Here is a 15,141-nt window from a genome sequence, read left to right on the forward strand (position 1 = left end):
AATGCTAAAAGAAGGAAAACTTATCAGAGAGAGGGACTGCAGCTGCAAACTATACCTTTCCTTGGTTTCTAGCCAATTTTCAGGGAAACTTTTATTTATTACTGTTACTAGTACAACATCATAAATGAAATACAAAATGTTCCTTCATCCCCTCTTCACCTTTAACCGCAGGTGCTCCCTCTTGTCCCTCTTGTCTAGGTTGAAAATACAGATTCTCAGTTGGTAGTTCCTCTTGATGAGATTTCTTGTTACGTGGTCGCTGGGCCTTGTAGGAGTGTACATACAAATGAAAAGTATTCTTATTATTACTGTAACAATAGAAGGCACAAATATACATACTACATGGAGTAACTAATCACAAATCTGAAAAGGTTTTTCCTAGACTCGTCTCTGTAAGTATTCTTAATAGAATTCTTATTCTTCCTATACAAAAAATACTCTAAGAAAGGAGTTATCTGCAAGGATAATTCTAGAAACCATTTAAATCTTTTCTGGGCTGTGTGCTATTTATTAATAAACACAATAGGGAAGCCATTGGGATGATTTCCAGGCTCTCATATCAATATACCTATACAGGCAACAGCAGTATACAAGTTTCCTTGCTCAATGTCTCATTCATAACTTTCAGTTTTCACCTATTTTCAGTAAGGAAGTCCTTTACACAACAGATCTGTATTGGTTCAACAATTTTGCAATTTTTTTTTTAAGAAAAATTAATTTTTCTGAATGGAATTAAGATGTTAAAGCACTTACAAACACAGGTTCAACCCGATCGAAGGACTCTTGACCATCTGGTCTTCCTCTAGATCCTGATCTTACTGGGTTCATATTTCACACTGAAAGCAGAAAATCATGAAAAAGTATAATTATACTGGACTATTTCCCTGATCCACTGCTGGTTATAAATTCTTTTTTACATTTGGTGAGACTTCCAAAATAAATCTTGAATTAATAATAACTGCCCGGGCCGGTTTGGCTAACTGGTTAGAAGGTGGCCGCCTGTGGACCAAAGGGTCTCGGGTTCAAATCAGATCAAGGGCAGGTACCTCAGTTGCGGTTGGGTCCAGCCCTGGTCGGGTAGTGGGGAGGGGGGACGACACAACCAATCCATGTGTTTCTCTTACATGGATGTTTCTCTTTCTCTTTCTCTCTCTCTCTCTCTCTCTCCCCTCCCCCCACCCCTCCCACTCTATCTGAAGATAAATGGAAAAATATATTTGGGTGAGGATTAAAAATAATAATAAAAACTGCTCATTTTCCAGTCACATGATATTCAATGTGATTTGCTATCTGCAAACCCCATTGCTTCTCTCACGCTAATATGGGAAAGAAGGAACCATTCAAGTACTTTTTTTTTTAAAAAGTACGACTTTCCTAAAGAGATCTACTTTCACAACTACACTCGCCAGTATAAATACATTTTGTAATATATAGCCACGTCCAGCCCTCCACTGACAACAGATTCTGTGCTCTTTTGGCAGTTTCAGGCGCCTCGAAGCCTCAGATGCCTCCAACACCACCCTCAAGACTGGCCCCATCTCCATTAGAGACCCTGCCTCCCCCCCAGCCTCCGCGGCCCACCATGCTCCCTTGTCCTAGCTCTGCTACAACAAGGGCCATGGCGGCCTTGATGCCTGTAAGGAGAAAGAGGACGACCTCGAAGACCTTCCTCCTCGGAGTCCATAGGGCGAGCCACCTCAATAAGTATAAGGGCTGCTGGCTCTTTCCTTACACTTACTCACACTTAAACTCCCGGTAGGACTGACCTGGTGGACCTACCAGTTGAGTCAAAGCCAGCGATAAAGAAACCGCAAGACGCGACCCGCCCAGCTCTGCACACTGAACCTTGCACTACCGCCAGACGGTGGTTCATGGGAAGGCCAGGCACTGGGCATGCGCACTGCGTCCTGCGTGCGCTGCATGGGCTAGTATCCCCGCCCCCTCTAGGGCCCCATGGACGACTTATGAGTTTGTCCTCTGCCTGCAGTTCCTGGGGCCTCCAGGACCCAGACACCTCAGATAACTCTCCCCACCTTTAGCTGACCCCTCCCCTCCGTGGCCCACCACCCTTCCTTGCCCTGGTCCAGCCACAAGGGCCATGGTGACCACGACATCTTAAAGGAGAAAGACCACAACCTAAAGGACCTTTTTTATTATTATTTAATCACCACCCAAGGCCATTTTTGCATTTATCTTCAGATAGAACAAGAGGGAGAGAGGGAGAAAGAGAGAGAGATAAACATTGACGTGAGAGAGACACATAGACTGGCTGCCACCCACACAACCCCAAATGGGGCCGGGGACAAACTGCAACCGAGGTACGTGCCCTTAGCAGAAACCAAACCCCAGCCTCTCTGGTCCGGGACCCACGCTCTAACCACTGAGCCAAACCGGCCAGGGCCTAAAGGACCTTCTTTACCGGAGGCCACAGAACCCGCCTAAAGCCCTCCAGACCCGCCTGAAGCTCTCTGACTCTCTCCCCACAAGCACTCATTCACACCTGTTCACACTCACTCGCCACCAGACTGCAGAGAAACTCGTGGAGTATCAGAAAGGAAATGAAAATGGTAAGTACCTTTCACTTCCAGCAAAACACAACCTCCGCAGAGTCAACTCCGCCAGCCAGTCCCAAGCCTCAGAGGTATGCGTGGTAACACCCACACTACTGCACAGTAAGTAATGTGTGTCATGTGGCTGATGGTTCCAGCCCTCCCTCAGTTGCAAGCTCCACCCCACTGGGCGTAGAGAATTGTTTCCCAGTCCCAGAAAGGACTTATCCTTGCCTTCTCCACCCCACAAAAAACTTTCAGGCTGTGTCTAGGAACGTTCCCAATCCTGCACCGCACCTGCTAATTGCCCCTCCAAATTTTCCCCTCGGTGCAGATGCCTTAGTGACCCTCAAGAGAGCCTGCAGTCTCCCCGAAGTTGCGTAAACGCTTTATTAGGGACTGAAAAATTGCAAGGCCATTTAAAGCATAACAGGTATCCAGAAAAGGTAAAAAGAATAGATAAATCCAACTACACAAGCCTTAAAACTTGCACACATCCTGTGGCCAGGTATTTTTACTTCTTTATGTTAAGGAAATTGCCTTGGATGTGGAAAAAAGATGTAGATACATGGCATTTACAAAGCAGTTTAATTTATAAAAGCATGATTATGGACTTACTATGTAATTAAACTATGGCACTTTTTTTTCAATTACATTTTACACTCAATATTTTGTATTAGTTTCAGGTGTACAGCATAGTGGTTAGACAATCACACTTTGCAATGTGTTCCCACCCATATTTCCAGTACACATCTGTCACTGTACATAGTTATTACAATATTATTGACTTTTAATGTTATTGAATATTATTCCTATGCTGTACTTTACATCCCCATGACTACCAATCTGTACTCAATCCCCTAACCTTTTTCACCCAGTCCCCCTCTGGCAACCATCAGTCTGATCTCTATATCTATAATTCTGTTTCGTTTTTTTGTTCATTTATTCTGTTCTTTAGATTCCACATGTAAGTGGAATCATATGTTATGTGTCTTTCTCTGACTTGTTTCACTTAGCAAAATTGACCACTAAGTCATCCATGATGTAATATTTCCTTCCTTTTAAGGCGAACTAATATTCCAATGTATATATATACCACTACTTCTTTATCCACTCATCTATTAATGGGCACTTGGGTTGCTTCCATATCTTGGCTATTGTAAATAATGCTGCAATGAACATAGAGATGCATATATTCTTTCGAATTTGGGTTTTGGGTTTCTTCGGATATATATACTGAAGTGGAATTGCTGGGTCATAAAGCAGTTCCATTTTTATTTTTTTGAGGAAGCATCATACTGTTTTCCATAGTGGTACACCAGTCTGTATTCCCACCAACGGTACACAAGGGTTCCCTTTTCTCCATAGCCTCACGAACACTTGTTGTTTGTTGATTTACTGATGATAGCCATTCTGACAGGCATGAGATAATATCTCATTGTGGTTTTAATTTGCGTTTCTCTGATGATTAATGACGTAGAGTGTCTTTTCATATGTCTATTGGCCATCTGTATATCTCCTTTGCAGAAGTGTCTGGTCAGGTCCTTTTTGTCCATTTTTTAATTGAATTGTTTGTTTTTTTGGTGTTGACTTTTATAAGTTCTTTATAAATTTTAGATACCCCTATCAGATATATCATTGTTGAATATGTTCTCCCATTCAGTGGGTTTTCTTTTCATTTTATTGACGGTTTCCTTTGCTGTGCAAAAACTTTTCATTTCGGTGTAGTTCCATTTGTTTATTTTTTCTTTTGTTTCCCTAGGCCAAGGAGATATATCAGAAAAAAATGTTGCTGAGATTTTACTGCCTATGTTTTCCTTAAGCAGTTTTATGGTTTCAAGTTTTACAATTATGTCTTTAATCCATTTCAAATTTCTTCTTGTATATGGTGTGAAAAAGTGGCCTAGTTTCATTTTTAGTATGTATCTGTTCAATTTTTCCACAACCATTTATTGAATAAACTATATTTATCTCATTGTATGCTCTTGCCTCCTTTGTCAAATATTAATTGATCATTTAGGCATGGGTTCATTTCTGGGCTCTCTATTCTGTTCCACTGATCTATATATCTGTTTTTATGCCAGTAACATGCTGTTTTTATTACTATGGCCTTGTAGTATACTTTTGTATCAGGTAGGATGATTCCTCTAACTTTGTTCTTGTGTTTTTTATGGTTCCATATAAATTTTTGGATTATTTGTTTTAGTTCTGTGAAATATGCCATTGGTATTTTGATAGGAATTGTGTTTAATCTATAGATTGCTTTGGGTAGTATGAACACTTTAATGATGTTAATTCATCTTATCCATGAACACTATATATGCTTCCCTTTATTTATATTTTCTTCAGTTTCTTTCTTCAGTACTTATAATTTTCTGAATACAGGTACTTTATATTCTTGCTTAAATTTGTTTCTAGCTAGGTATTTTAATTTTTTATACAATTGTAAGTAGAATTGTTTTCTTAGTTTACTTTTCTGCTAGTTTATTATTGGTGTATAAAAATGCAACTAATTTCTTAATATTTATTTTGTATCTGCTACTTTACTGGATTTATTTTTCAATTCTGGTGGATTCTTTAGGGTTCTCCACATACAGTATCATGTCATCTGCAAATAATGACAGTTTTACTTCTTTCTTTCCGATTTGGATGACTTTTATTTCTTCTTATTGTCTGATTACTGTGGCTAGGACTTCTGGTACTATATTGACTATGAGTGTACATCCCTGTCTTGTTCCTGATCTTAAGAGAAACACTTGTAGTTTTTGCCCATTGAGCATAATGTGTCTGTGGGTTTGTAATACATGGCCATTATTATGTTGAAATATGTTCCCTCTATTCCCACTTTGCTGAGAGTTTTTATTATAAGTGGGTGTTGGGTTTTATCAAATGCTTTTCTGCATCTTTTGATATAATCATATGATTTTTAACCTTCATTTTCTTTATGTGTTTTATCACATTAATTAATTTGTGGATATTGTACTAACCTTATATCGCAGGAATAAATCCCACTTGGTCATGGTGTATGATGTTTTAAAAGTATTTCTGGATCCTGTTTGCTAATATTTTGTTGAGGATTTTAGCATCTATATTCATGAGGGATATTGGCCTATAATTGTCTGTCTTTGTCATGTCTTTATCTGGTTTTGGAATTAGGATAATGCTGGCTTCATAAAATGAATTTGGGAGTTTTCCCTCTTCTTGAATTTTTTTATAGTTTAAGAAGGATAGATGTTAGTTCTTCTTTGAATGTTGGGTAAAATTCACCTGTGAGGCTATCAGGTCCAGGACTTTTGTTTGCTGGGAGTATTTTGATTACTGCTTTAATTTCACTAGTTGTAATCTGTGTATTCAGATTCTCTGATTCTTCGTTTTGGAAGATTGTATGTTTCTAGGAATTTATCCATTTCTTCCAAATTGTCCCATTTTTTGGCATATAGTTGTTTGTAATATTTTCTTATAATCCTTTGTATTTCTTTGGTATCAGTTGTTACTTCTCTTTTATTTCTGATTTTATTTATTTGGATCCTCTCTCTTCTTTTCTTGATGAGTCTGGTTAAATGTTTGTGAATTTGGTTTATCTTTTCAAAGAACCAGCTCTTGGTTTCATTAATCTTTTGTAATTTTTTAAACTCTATTTCATTTATTTTTGCTCTGATGTTTATTATTTCCTTCCTTTACTCACATTGGGCTTTGTTTGTTGTTCTTTTTGTAGTTCTTTTAAGTGTAAAGTTAGATTGTTTATTTGAGATTTTTCTTGTTTCTTGAGATAGGCCTGTATTGCTATGAAGTTCCCTCTTGGAACTATTTCACTATGTCTCACAGAATTGGGGTTGTTGTGGTTTCATTTTCATTTGTCTCATGGTATCTTTTTATTTGTTTCTTAATCTTGTTGTGATTCCATTCTTTTTTCTAATAACATGTTATTTAGCATCCATGTATTTTTAAGTTTTTTAGTTTTTTTTCTTGTAATTGATATCTAGTTTCATTTCATTGAGTTTGGAGAAGATGCTTGATATGATTTCAATCTTCTTAAATTTATTTAGACTTCTTTTGCATCCTAACATGTGGTATATCCTGGAAAATGTTCTATGACCTTGAAAAGGATGAATATTCTCCTGCTTTGGGGTAAAATGCTCTGAAAACATCAATTAAATCCATCTGATCCAGTGTGTCATTTATGATCATTGTTTCTTTGTCGATTTTCTGTCTGGAAGATCTATCCATTGATGTCAATGGAGTGTTAAAAATCTCCTACTATGACTGTATTACTGTCCATCTCTCCTTTTGCCCAGAAAGATTTGCTTTATATATTTAGGTGCTCCTTTGTTGGGTACATAATGTTTACAAGGGTTATATCCTCTTGTTGGATTGATCCTTTTATCATTATGTAATATCCTTCTTTTTCTCCTATTATAGCCTTTTTTAAAGTCTACTTTGTCTGATATAAGTATTGTTACCCAGCTTTTTTTTTTTTTTCATTTTCTTTTGCACAAAATATCTCTTTCTATCCCTTTACTTTAGTCTGTGTGTGTCTTTTGTTCTGAGGTAGGTCCCTTGTAGCAGCCTATATCTGGGTCTTGTTTTCCTATACATCCAGCTACCCTATGTTTTTTTATTGGAGAATTAGGCCATTTACATTTAAAGTGATTTTTGATAGGTAAGTATTTATTGCCTTTTTATTCTTTTCAACTATATTTATTCTTTTTTTCTTTCTTCTTCTTCAAGAACTCCATTTAATATTTCTTGTAATTTTGGTTTGGTGGTAATGAACTCCTTTAGTGTTTGTTTTTCAGTTTGTTTGTTTGTTTGTTTGTTTGTGGGGTTTTTTTGTTGTTGTTGTTTTTGGTCTGGAAAGCTCTTTATTTTTTTTCTTCAATTTTAAATGATAGCCTTGCTGGATAGAGTAGTCTTGATTGTAGGTCATTGCTTTTCCTCACTTTGAATATTTCATGCCAATCTCTTCTGGCCTGAAATGTTTCTGATGAAAAAATCAGCTGACAGTCTTAATAAAAGTTTTCTTATAGGTTACTGTCTTTCCCTTGCTGCTTTTAAGATTCTCTCTTAGTGTTTAACCTTTCCATTTTGATGTGTCTTGCTGTGGGCCTCTTTGGATTCAATTCTTTTGAGACCCTCTGCACTTCCTGGACTTGTGTGTCTTTTTCCTTCAACAGGTTAGGAAAGTTTTTGGTCATTATTTCTTCAAGTAAGTTCACAATCCCTTCTTCTCTCTCTTCTCCTTCTGGTACCCCTATGATGTGTATGTTGTGCTTCATATTGTCCCTAAGGTCCCTTAAACTAGCCTCACTTTTTGGATTCTTTTCTCTTTTTGCTGCTCTGATTGAGTGTTTTCTGCTACCTTGTCTTTCAAATCGCTGATTCAGTTTTCTGCTTCATCTAGTCTGCTGTTGATTCCTTCTGGCGTAGTCTTCATTTCAGATATTGCGTTCTTCGTTTCTGAGTCTTTATTTTTGTGGTTTCTATGTCCTTTTTATGCTTACTATCTCTTTCTTGAAGGTCTCAATTAATTTTTCCAATCTTAACCTAAGTTACTTGAACATCCTTTATAACCATTGCTTTGAACTCTGCACTGGTAGATTGCTTGCCTCCATTTCATTTTATTCTTTTTCTGGGGCTTTCTTCTGTTCTTTCATTTGGAGCATGTTTCTTTGTCTCCCTATTTTGGCTGCCTCTGTGTATTTGTTTCTGTGTATTAGGTATATATGCTATGTCTCCCAGTCTTGGTAGGGTGGCCTTATGTAGTAGGTGTCCTGTGGAGCTCAGTGGTGCAGTCTCCCTGATCACCCAAGCTAGGTGCTCCAGGGATGTCCCTTGTGTGGGTTATGTGAGCCCTCCTATTGTAGATGAGTCTTTTGTTGTTGTTAATCCTCACCCAAGGATATTTTTCTATTGATTTTTAGAGAAAGTGGAAGGGAAAGAGGGAGGGAGGGGAGACACAGAGAAAGAGAGAGAGAGAGAGGGAGGGAGAGAGAGAGACATCAATGTGAGAGAGACACATTGATTGGTTGCCTCCTGCATGCACCTGACCAGGGCTGGGGATCAAACCTGCACCCCAGGTACATGCCCTTGACCAGGAATCAAACCTATGACCCTTTGGTGCTCAGGCAGACACTCTAGCCACTGAGCCACACTGGCCAGGTCTATAGATGTCTTGGTGGTTGTTGGCTCATCTGTGGGTGGAGTTTGTACTCAGGCTGGCTGACTATGAGGACTGACCTTGACCATAGCATATAAGCTTTGGTACAGGGGCTGACCCTATGAAATAGAATTCACCACAGCAGGGTCTGGTGCCTGCCGAGATCTTCCTTTGGTTGTACCACTTATGGATCTAATTGGGTCATGCTCTGATGTGGTCTGAAACCCACCACTGAGTGTTTTGGTTCTGGGGCCTCTTAGGATAGACTCCAGTGCAGGTCAATGTTAGATACTGCCTGTGACCAGCCCTGGGCTACTTGTTTGGAACTACAAAGTGATCCACAGTTTGTGGCTGCCTCTCCTGGGACTGGGTGCATATTGGAGGGGCCAAGCTGCATACTAAGGGTTTGCTCATTTTTAAAGTAGTCATTTAGTATCTCAGTGGTGTTACGAAACCTAAAGCCATTTCTGGGATACTTCTTTTTTAATCTGCCTTCAAATCCCAAAGCATAAATATTTCAAATATTTACAACTGTGGCAAAAGTGTTTGAATATGAACTTTCATTTTGGAAACTCTTCAGATGATGTTTAGAATCGCATCTGGTCTATAAGGTAAAGAATGTGAAGGTAAAATACCACTGGACCCTAAACGGGCTAAGACTGAGAGGGAGCAGAGCTGATTTCTTTGTGTATTTCTGAAAACCAGTTCTAAAAAAGGAACACAAGGAAGGCTTTATGGTCTGGCTACTGCTTCTGAAAATAAATGTAGCCTCTTTACCAGACCTACGAAAAAGGCTGGCACTTAGTAAAATGAGAAACATCTAGGTATAGGGCAAAGAGCAAATCATTTGAAGCCCAGGAAACATGAGTTAGGACCCCATCTCCACTGCTTCCTTTCTGTGAGACCAAGACTATTAGCTCAACATATCTGAAATTCAGTTTTCTCACCTGTAAGTCATGTTCAGTAATCTTATCTTTTAGGATTTTTTAGGGAGAAAGGGAACACTCTGTGTAAGCATTCAACTCAGTTTTTGGTCATAGCATATACTCAATAAATGATGTATTGTCATAAATATTATTGATATTATGGTTAAGTTGTCCTAAAACTACCTGTACTTTATAATTACAGTTTTATTAAGCTTGTGTTCTCCATGAAAATAAAGGTTTTTGGCAAATATCTGAGGTAGAAAAAAGTAAAGTCGATTTCTGGACAATTTCTTCTCCCCTCTCTTTTTATCTGCTTCTCCTTCCTCACAGCTTTGCATACCATGTGCCTTCTTAATGATTACCACTTTCTCCATTTAGAATGAACTTTGTTTACAAGTGAAAGACTACAGCCAGAGCCTATCTGCTTTGCCCAAGACCAACCCAAGTTAGATCCTGAATGCATCATTGTCTGATTCCAAATGAAGTGATCCTGCCACTCTACCACCTGCTGCTTATCCTGCCAAGGTATTTCAAAGAACCAGCACTCATTGAGGGTCTACTCTGTGTACTTAACCAAAGCTATTTCACTTTCACAGTCATAACCCTAAAAAAGGCAAAAATGATCACTGTTCTCACTTTACAAATGAAAATGCTGATGTTCAGAAAGAGTAAGGAATTTGCCCTGGCCGGTTTTGCTCAGTGGTTAGAGCATCGGCCTGCGGTCCAGAGAGACCCGGGTTCGGTTCCCACTAAGGGCATGTACCTCGGTTGCAGTTTGTTCTCGGCCCTGGTTGGGTCATGCGGGTGGCCACCACTCGATGTGTCCCTTTCACGTCGATGTTTCTCTCTCTCTCCCTCCCACTCTATCTGAACAAAAAAAGAAAAAATGTCCTCGGGTGAGGATAAAAAAAAAAAAGAAAGAAAGTAAGGAATTTTCCCAAGGACACACAGTGGCCATGTTATAAAAGATACTTGTCCAAACGGAAATGCCTTCATAATCATGGGAATCAAATACAAAGATGGGATGGCATCTATGTCCACCATTTCACCACTGACTTCCCAGCTCTAGTTGTATGGGCTCCTGCATGCAGTCCTGGGCTTCTGCCAGGAAAACCCCCCTTTTGGCCTCTTCCTGAACCAGGTATCTAGTCACAACTGGAGAGGGAGGAGTCTCCAAAGAAGGCAGAGACTCTGATTTTAGTCAGAAAAGTTTAAAGCCTGAGCTTTAAACTTTTAGAGAGGGTTTGTTCCCCCAAGTCACAGAGCATTCAGGATACACCATTCCTTTACCAGCATACCTGGTGTCAGAGGCACCAAGATTTTGCAGAAGAGCTAAATGGTCAGAAATTAGGTACAACAATCTCCCTCTTTTGAGCTTTGGCTAGCTCTTCATCAAAACAAGAGTTTGGACAATAATCCAAAAGTTTCTCCAGCTTTAATATACAAGAAATAATGCAGCCATGTCTGGGGTGTTGGGACAGGTAGGGGCTCTGAAATCAGACGATCCTAATTGGGAAACTTTACTCTGCTATCTGCTGGCCCTATGTTTTCGAGAAGTTACTTACGTTTTAAGCCTCAGTTTCTTCCTCTATAGAAAAGAACTTATGTGAACAAATGCACATAAAGCAATGGCTAGTGCATAGTAAACAATTTAAAAGGTCCACTAATATACTTTTTCAATTAAAATTTAAGGAACACCCAGGGATACATTTACCCCAAAAAGTCTCTTCCATTTGTTCCTTACAGCAGTTTTCCTTTCCTACTTGATTCTTAGTCTCACTGGTGGACCACAGTACTTTGGTGCTGTCTCTGGGAGGCCCTAAATAAATTACACATTTGCCTGGCCATGACTCTCCAGCCTGCAACTACTGGTCCCACTGTACATCCCAGGAAAATTAAACTTTTATAAACACTACTTCCCTCATGTCACTTATGTGCCCAACCTTTTCTGCCTGGCTTTTGGGGCCTTCCACAATCTGGCTTTTTAGCTCTCTGAATCATATCAATGGTTAAAGAGCCATCTCAGTTTTAAAGATCCTCCCCTTTAAGGCCTTTCTGACATTTTAGTGGACTTGTCTATGAATTCTTATGACACTTAATGTCAACATAATCACACACTCTCCTGCCTTGTTCGCTTTCGCTTTAAATGGTGTAGCAGTCACTCCCATGCTAGAACTTTAACCTTTTTAAGGCTAAGAACCATGCCCTATAAACCTATTTGCCTTATACCAGCCAGTTCAGAATTAAGCACCTAGAAAATGGGCAATAGAGATTTCACTGGTTTCGTAATTTTGTTGTTTTTCCCTCTCTGACCTCAGTAATCTCATCTGTAGAATGTCAGGACTGTGAACAATATCTTCTAGCTTTGATACTCAAAAGATATATGAAAAAAAGCCCCAGAGCTTTATCAGAAAAAGATAAAAATCTTAGCCATTGGCATAAGTTGGAAGGATCATGTTCTGAGCTACAATGTTGATGATTTCATAATACTTCTCGTCTTTCTGGAAACTCCAGAAAACTAAAAGTTGCTGTTTCTCTCTCTCTCCACCCAAAGTAAGAAATATCAGAACCTCTGAGATGAAACATCTTATCATCTAGTTGGGGAAGCAACCTCAGGAAGCTCTCCCAGAATTCAGTGCCAACATTGCAAGTTTAATATTTTGCTAATGGGACATCATTGTTTTTCACACAATAAGTAATGTAATCATGAATTTCAGCTGCAAGAGGGACTGCCCCTCTGCTTAAACCATTTCAGAAGAAGCACTGTGGTACCTCCTTGTAGTCTCAATGTAGGAGACTGGAATTTCTTCCTAGAATTTGAGGACACTTGTTTAAAAAAAGGAAAAGAAAATAAAAAGGGCACCTTTCTTCTGCAGTGCCCCATGCCTCCACTATCTGGGTTGGACACAGAGCAAGTGCCTATAAAGTCTTGGCCACTGAGGGTAGAGAGAAGAGAACTAGAGATGAACAGAGAACATTGAGGGAGGATCCAGGAGGCCAGTAACTTTCTTTCTTAAGGTTAGCCTCAAAAGGGCTTTCTAACTTCAATCTACTTCTATCTGAGCATGAGAAGTTTGTGTTTTATTCTAATAATGAGAAAACATAAAACCTAAATTGGAGTACATTCTACAAAATACCTGATCACTACTCTTCAAAAATATTAAGAACAGGAAAGACTGAGGAACTGTCATAGACAGGAGGAGAGTAAGGAGATATGACATGAGTAAGATGACAAATGCAATGTGAAATCCTGGTAGAGAAAAACAACACTTCAGTGGAAAAAACTGATAAAATCTGAATGAATTTTGTATTTTGGTTAATAGTATTGTATCAAGGTTAATGCCTTTGTATAAGTATTCTATGGTTATATAAGATATTAAAATAAGGGGAAGCTGGGTCAAGGAATTTTCTGTAATATTTTCACAACCCTTTTATAAGTTTAAAATTATCTTAAGATAAAAAGTTTACAAGGGGAGCCTGAGACACATTGTCCCCAACGTCAAAAGACAAAGGTTTTCCTCCAGACACCCTCTTTCCTGCCAGATTCTCACTTCCTCTGAAAATTTAACAGTGACTCGTAAAGGCCTCTAGCTGCAGTAACAGTAAATAAGTACAGCAATCTGAAGAAATAAGCTGGTTAGACCTGCATTTTCCAAATAATTGAAACAAACTTTTCCGGAAGGTACTATTTCTAGGAAAGTAGAATCCATTTCTGTGCCTTTTTATACAGAGCATGGAAAACACTACTTAATTTTTCATTGTCTACAAGTAATAGTACAAACATCTGCTTTTGTATAGTATATAAATAAAAGGGCTCTTGAGGCTGGCCAATGGGGAGAGCTAATTGTAGCATTGGGTATTTTGGTTCTGCTTGGTGAACATGCACTGTCTCCTCTTCCCTTATAAGGCTACCCTGTTGGTTCTTTAGAGGGAAAAGGGGGCATATGAGATGAGTGACTTTGAGGTGGCAGCTGGGGGTATCTGGTATTCCAAAGCATCCTCTCCAATCACTAGAGCACAAGTCATTTTCACCATTCTCTGGGGTTTCTGAAACGATGTCATCATTGTCATCATCAGTTTTCTGGTTGGTGACCAGAACCCACCCTGCAGAGGGCAAATTTTCATAAAAAGAGAACCAGTGATGTGGCATCACCAAGGGCCAAAAGAGTCTATGGTACAATGAGCACCACCTAATATGTTTGCATCGCTGAAATTCAGGTATCACTGAGGCCAAGGCTTCACGGGATAAAGCAACCAGAGCACCGTGACCCCTGTGGGCGGTCCCGTTGGCACCTATGCATACCACATACACTCTGGCCCTGTGTCACACTTCCTTCTTGGATTTGGTAAATTTATTTGTCTCTAAAAAAGGTCTGAATACTTAGTCTTGGGGTCACTTTCAGCTCTAACATTCTAGGAATCTGCTCTTTAAAATATGATTTTTCTTTTTTATGTAAAATCCTCCAAAGCCATCAAAGAATAATTATCACCACTGAATAGTGCAAATCTCAGCTTTATCAATTAGACACAATCTTCTCTTTTCTAAGTGTGTTATCCCAGATGACACCAGGCCAAACCTTAAAGAGCTTTACACTGGGAGAAAGTGTCAGTATAGATTAACAGCATAACTGGGCCTCTTTGCACCAAATCACTGGGCAACTCCAAAACCTCCACTTATAGAAGCATATATGAGCTGTCAGCCTCTGGTGCCCATCTGCAGTAGGGAAGCTGGTGTCCATTCAATGAGCCCCAGAAGGAAATGTGGCCAAGCTGCAGACTAGGGAAATGCGTGAAGAATTTCTGCTGATTTTTTTCTTCCCATTATAGAAGTCTTGACTTGCTTCATCATGATTCCATGTGTAACCAAAGCCAGATGAAGAAATACAGAAATTCCTCCATATAAGCTCTTCAACTTATATGTCCAAACTGAATAAAATCAAAGAGTGAACCTAGGGCATTAATGAAGCTCCAGAGCAAGGAGGTCAAGCAGAACCTCAGCATACAAGTTTGCTGAGGTCTAGAGCCCAGTTTGGGGAGGGAGGCACCCCCTGCCCCCACCCACTACCAGGCACCAAATCCAGGAGAGCTTGAGGCTGTATTTTCCATCATCATCAGGCTGTCTTGACTCCTTTGCCCTGGCTTCAAGACCATCACATTACTAGCCTAAATACTTGTTAACCTGAGGCAGAGGGATGGAGCACAAAGGGTGTGGGATTTGAGCACAGATAGATCTGGGTTTGCATTTTAACTCTGCCATTTATGAGCTGTCGCACTTTATGCAAGATGCTGAACAGCTCTGTGACTCAGTCTCCTTATTGTAGGGAAGATAATAGTTCTACTTTGCCATGAGGTCAGTGGGAGGATTAGAGATAATGCACATGGAGCTCCTGATAGCAGTGCTTAGGACATGGTAGTCATGGCAACCAATAAATGGTAGCTGTTTTTCTCTATTCCAAATGAAAGAAGCCAGACACAAAAGGCCACATATTGTATGATTGTATTTGTATGA

General features: G+C 39.4%; 1 long non-coding RNA gene across 1 annotated transcript in view; it reads right to left on the minus strand.

The window, feature by feature from the left end:
* Nucleotides 1-768: 768 nt before the first annotated feature.
* Nucleotides 769-15,141, minus strand: part of LOC118636398 — a 100,615-nt gene continuing 86,242 nt past the window's right edge. The window contains exon 3 of the long non-coding RNA XR_004960647.1: nucleotides 769-836. This is a non-coding gene — a long non-coding RNA (uncharacterized LOC118636398). The remainder of the gene's footprint in view (nucleotides 837-15,141) is intronic.

This window comes from Molossus molossus, unplaced genomic scaffold (genome assembly GCF_014108415.1).
Source record: "Molossus molossus isolate mMolMol1 unplaced genomic scaffold, mMolMol1.p scaffold_m16_p_2, whole genome shotgun sequence".
Classification (NCBI taxonomy): Eukaryota; Metazoa; Chordata; class Mammalia; order Chiroptera; family Molossidae; genus Molossus; species Molossus molossus.